The 5646-nt window shown below is 39.2% G+C and overlaps 1 long non-coding RNA gene across 1 annotated transcript; it reads left to right on the top strand.

The window, feature by feature from the left end:
- Positions 1-804: 804 nt before the first annotated feature.
- On the top strand, positions 805-4709 carry LOC101859453. The gene is made up of 4 exons (XR_221152.2): positions 805-943; positions 1998-2113; positions 3223-3259; positions 4614-4709. It is a non-coding gene; the product is annotated as an uncharacterized LOC101859453 (long non-coding RNA).
- The last annotated feature ends 937 nt before the right edge of the window (positions 4710-5646 follow it).

Below are 5646 nucleotides of genomic sequence, written 5' to 3'. Positions count from 1 at the left end.
TATGTTCAACATTTCTCCCTTAGGAGTGGGTGGTTGGTGGATGCTCTGATGTGGTTTGCTTCTTCTTTCCTATCAAACATCTTTCTTCTTTATCTCCCCCCCCCTCTTCTTTTTTGTGTTTGTTACTCTCTTGTAACACCTCTATTCTTCAGCTCTTATACGACGTTTAATTGTGTTGCAAGTGCTGTAAAACTCTTACTAAAACTGAAAATTCCCTTAGGGGCTTCTTCAGGAACGTGATAAAAAACAATGATCATCATTATTGTTCTCATGATCATTGTTTTATAGTATGGGGGGAGGCGGGGGGGGGAGAAGAAAGAAACTGTGGGGAACATAGTAGGAAAAAAAGAAAATTGCTCTCACGATCATCACCATCATCATTTTTATAGAAAAAGTAGAGAAAGAACTTGGATAGTCTAACTCATGAATATTTTTGAATATTTTAAAAAGTACTTCTTTCAATGTTATCATGATCATCTTCATCATAATTATTTTTATATTATCATAATCATTGTAATTATTGTTATTATGATTAATATCATCTTAATCCCCATTTCCTCCATTCTCTCTCTCTCTCTCTCTCTCTCTCTCTCTCTCTCTCTCTCTCTCTCTCTCTCTCTCTCTCTCTCTCTCTCTCTCTCCCTCTCTCTCCCTCACCCTCTCTCACCCTCCCTTACCCTCTCTCTCTACCTATCTCCCTTTCTCTCCCCCCCCCCCCCACCCCCACATACTTACACACACCCCCATCCTATACCTCCTCCCATCTCTATAAACAAACATACAAACAAATTTTCCCACCAGATGGTCAAAGACAAAGTTTGGTGGACACACGTACTTGAAGAAATGGTACCGCCCTAATCTACGCAGTGCAGGCAGCACCTCAGGGGGGAAAAGACCCAAGACGGCTCCGATCACCGCAAAGGAGAAGTGGAAAACTCAGAAGGTATCACGCCTTGATTGTCTCTAGCTTTTAGGTTCCCTCAGTCTGTCTGTCGGTCTGTCTATTTATCTACTTGTCTGTCTATCTGTCTGTCTCTCCTTCTGTCTGTTTGTCTGTCTGTGTGTCTGTCTGTCTGTCTGTCTGTCTGTCTCTCTCTCTCTCTCTCTCTCTCTCTCTCTCTCTCTCTCTCTCTCCCTCTCTCCCTCTCTCCCTCTCTCCCTCTCTCTCTCTCTCTCTCTCTCTCTCTGGAAAGTTGCTCCATGGTTCATTGACCCCAAGCCTTGGAACGCCTATGGACTGCTGAGTCATGCTAACTCAAAATAACGAAATCGGGTGAAAAGTGACGCCATGAATGTGTGTGTGTGTGGGTACATTTGTGAATGAGTGTGTGTGTGTGGGTACATTTGTGAATGAGTGTGTGTGTGTGTGTGTGTGTGTGTTTGTGTCGGTAATTTCTTCATCTAGGCCTACATGAGCAATTATTGATCTTTTCCACAGTTATTGTTCTTTGTACTGGTATTTATGGAAATCACCTAGAACTGTATGTACACAGAAGTAGGCGCTGTAAAAATTATCTACATCATGATTATTATTGTTATTAACAAATCTAAAAAAATCCCAGCCCAGTTGGGACATGCAGCAATGTAGCTTGTTGTGCACATACTTATTCCATACATCAGCATATTACAAATAGTGTGGGTGGTTGGTAGATGCCCTGGTGTAATTTGCTCTGTCTTTCCTCTCAAACACCTATCATCCTTATTTCTCCTTATTTTCTTTGTACGTCTAGTAACTCCTCTAATCTTCAGCACTTATATGACTTAATTGTGCTGTTAGTGCCTTAAACACTTTGCTGTCACTTGCCGCAATAATGCGAAGGTGAAAATTATCCATTTCGGTCACTTGAAGCAGTGTTGCGACAGGCCCAAGAAGTCCATTGCAGTCACTCTACTGGCTGGGTGACCGGACGGGGTATTTTGTACTGTTGGCTGTGTGACTGCTAAGTGTTAAAACTTGTAAAAACACATCAGCAAACCCTGATCTTTCTGTCCTACAGGATAGCGACAAGAACGAGAGGGCAGTCCAGGCAGCGAGTCACAGCACCATGGTGGTCAACCAGGAGGACGTTGATCACATGATCACTGTGCAGCATCTCCTGTCTGGAGAGGACCGGTCAGTTTACATGGCTGTTTGTTTGTGTGTGTATGCGCACGCACACTCATGTGTGTGTGTGGGTGTGTGTGTATGCGCGCGCACACTCGTGTGTGTGCATTCATTTTGTATGTGGTGTGTTTGTGCACGCTCATGTGTGTGTGTCTATGTGTGTGTTTACCTGTGTTCATGTCGACTGCTCAGTGTAAAACTCCATCGTACATCACTTTTCATAATGGTGTATAGTGGAGTCTTACACAATGCGCGTGGGCAGATGTGTGTGTGTTAGTAGTAAGTATAGTAATATCACCTCACAGTATCTTGATTAATTAAGTGGAACTGTGTCACAGTATCTTGATTAATTAAGTGGAACTGTGTGTGTAGAATGTAGTGTGTTCATGTGTTTTAGTGTATTTGTATACTTCTGTGTGCACATGTACAGAAGTATGTGCATTAGTATTCTTTAATGATAATATAGTTATATCACCTCATAATAGCTTGATTACATCATTAAAATTTAATTTGTATTCATTATAAATGTGCTTCCTCCTAATTGGATGCAATGATGGAGACAGATGTTGTTCAGATTGCCCTTGGGAGGTTGGTCAAAGACTGCTACATGATCTAGACTGTATCAGTAGGAATTTTGAATATATATTTTTGTCACGCCACAGTGACATTAGGCTCTCAATTTTTGGGCTTAAAGTTACTTAAAATATCTTTTCAAGCTTATTCACTTGTCTTGATTTTGATTTTGAAAAACACTGATTCATTTTTTTTATAGAAGTCAAGATATTTATGATAGAAAAGGGTGGGGTCTCCTTGTGTCAGTGGTAAAATTAGTGAGAAAATGGCCGCCAAAGTTTAGCGACTTCTAAAGTTTGAGTGTTAATAAAAACTGCAAACGTACCTAATTTGTGCCTTTCTCAATGTTTTTTGGTAAAATCCATACAGAAATGTGTTCTTAAATGGACCTAAAAGATGTGCTAAAAATGAAATTTGAGAAGAATTGCCCAACAGGTGTAAGTTATTGGTTTCTTCGATTTCATTCTTTTGTTGAGCATCTGATTCCACCACGCTGCGATGCATATACCGTCATATTTATTGTCCATTATCCTTTTCTTCCTCAGTGCTGACTCTTTGGGCTCCTTGTTGGACTTTGACGAGGTAAGCTGTCATTTTTAACATTCTTACTTGTACCTGAATAGTTTATTATTTTGAATTTTGAGTGCATAAGCGCATTGTTTATTGTTTTGAACTTTGAGCAGAATTTAGGCAGAAATAATAATGATAATAATTGCATTTATATCATGCACATCACCTCCCTACAGCATGTTTTTTGCAATTTATCAACTATTAATACCCCAGCAGACCGTAGAAAACTCAAAAACATTTTTGACTTCCTGGGAAGCATTTAGTTCATGCACTAGTTCAAGTGCTCAAACATTCTAACAAACTGACAAAATCTTTCATTGTCTGTAGCAAGGTACCCATTCCCACCTGGAGGACATGAGGAAAAATTTGTGTAAAATGCCTTTCCGAAGGACAAAAGGCCGAGAGTCTGAGAGTTTAACCTCTAGATCACCGATGCTAGCTATGTGCATTATAGGGAACAATTTTCACCAATTCGCAAAAGTTTGAGGTTTGAATCCAAGGAGTGTGTAAATTACTTTTTCATTTTGCTATGAATATTTTTTCCTCTCAGCTGTGTGTGATTAAAAATTTCAAAGGAATCTAAATTGCTAGACAGTTTGCTAGGTATCTTACTCTAGGACATTTACGCCTTTAATGTAGTAATAACTAGACTCGTCCACACTGCAATGTAGTAATAACTAGACTCTTCCCCACTGCATCAGTAGACGTGAGTTCAGTTCTTCCTCAGGAATGTTATTCATTTCTCTTGCGTATTTCCATCTGTCTGCTGGAATGCAGTATCCTAAGGCCAGCCCACCTCCTAAATAATCCAAACATTCACAATCATTTTCAGGATGATGCTAGAGGATGTTTTTCTGGGTGATTTGGGTTGTTTTGTTTTGAATGCTCTGGGTGGTCTTTGGCAAACTGGCATAGATGTAGTCAGTGACGACTTCTTGCACACCGCCTCTTTGGAAGAACAAAATTGTCCAAAATTTTAGTGACCATGCTTTTTGTATAAATCTGACTGTTCGTAATGGGTTTCCCGAAGGTGAAAGGTGTTTTTGGGCTAAGGAAAAGCTCATCAATACAAAGATAATTATTTAGTGTAAAGAAAAAGTGAAAGAGACAAATAGAATCTAGAAATATTGAAAGAAGACTCTTCCAGCGATGCCCTCCTTCCATCTCCCAGAGGAAAGTTATAGTATATGTTATTGGCTGAACTTTTAAAAAACAACACTTAATGAAAAATGAAATTAGTGCATAACCTTCACTAAGAAATCAGTATAGCTATTGACCGCTGTTATGTTCATGAACTTCTGTTTTGTTCAAATAAAGTGTAAAAATTGGTCCATACATTTTCTCTTCTTTCCTCAACACCCATTAGAACTTCTGGAAAAGTCTTCGAGGATCGCCATCAAAGCAGGAAGCCAACCCTTCCTTGGAGTTCTTGTCCATCATTACCCCCTCTGCTGCCGCTCTTGGTGAGTCAGTTTGTTTGAGAATATAATAAAAATAATGATAATACTACTTCTACTACAACCACTACTACTGCTGCTGCTGCTATCACCACCGACACCATTATTACTATTACTGGTTCTGCTACTATTACTGCTTCTGCTACTGCTACTGCTAATGATGACGATGCTAATAATTTTTTGATGATGATGATTATAATAATATTGACAAGATAATAATGGTCATAATGGTTGTGAAGATGATTTTGAGAATAATAATGGTGGTGCTGAAGATAGTGATGGCCAACGCTCTTTTTCATATTTTGCCCCACTTGTTTGGAATAGGCTTCCAAAAACTATCAGAGAAGCAGAAAATCTAGAAATTTTAAAGAAGAAATTAAAATCATTTCTATTTTCATCATATTTCGATTAGACAGAATGCATCCAAGCTGCAGATCGTTGTGAGTTTGTATGTGCGTATGTGCATATGTACGTATGTGTGTATGTGAGTATGTATGTGTGTGTGGCGCGTGCGTGAGTGAATATGTGTTTGCATGAGTATGTAACACTATGTACCTTTAAAATTGATTTGTAAATCCATTATATGTATCATGTTAAGCGCATAGAGCATTGCATAAGTGGATATGGGCTATATAAATGCAATCCATTATTATTATTATTAAATAAAAGTGCCAGTGGCGATAATGATACAATGAGGATGAAGACGATGATGATGTTATTCCCCCCCTCCCCCCCCTTCCGAGTTTAGTGACTAGTGCCATGTTTGTGAAAGAAATTTACTGCATTTTTTCTAGAGATTGATCGTAAATGTAAATCTTTACATCCCCGTCCCGGTGGTTACAATTTAGAGAGAAAGAGAAAGAGTGTGAGAGAGAGAGACAGAGGAAGGGAGAGAGAGAGACAGAGGAAGGGAGAGAGAGAGACAGAGGAAGGGAGAGAGAG

The sequence above is a fragment of the Aplysia californica genome, unplaced genomic scaffold (assembly GCF_000002075.1).
Source record: "Aplysia californica isolate F4 #8 unplaced genomic scaffold, AplCal3.0 scaffold01102, whole genome shotgun sequence".
NCBI lineage: Eukaryota > Metazoa > Mollusca > Gastropoda > Aplysiida > Aplysiidae > Aplysia > Aplysia californica.
This window is presented reverse-complemented; position numbering and strand designations above follow the sequence as displayed.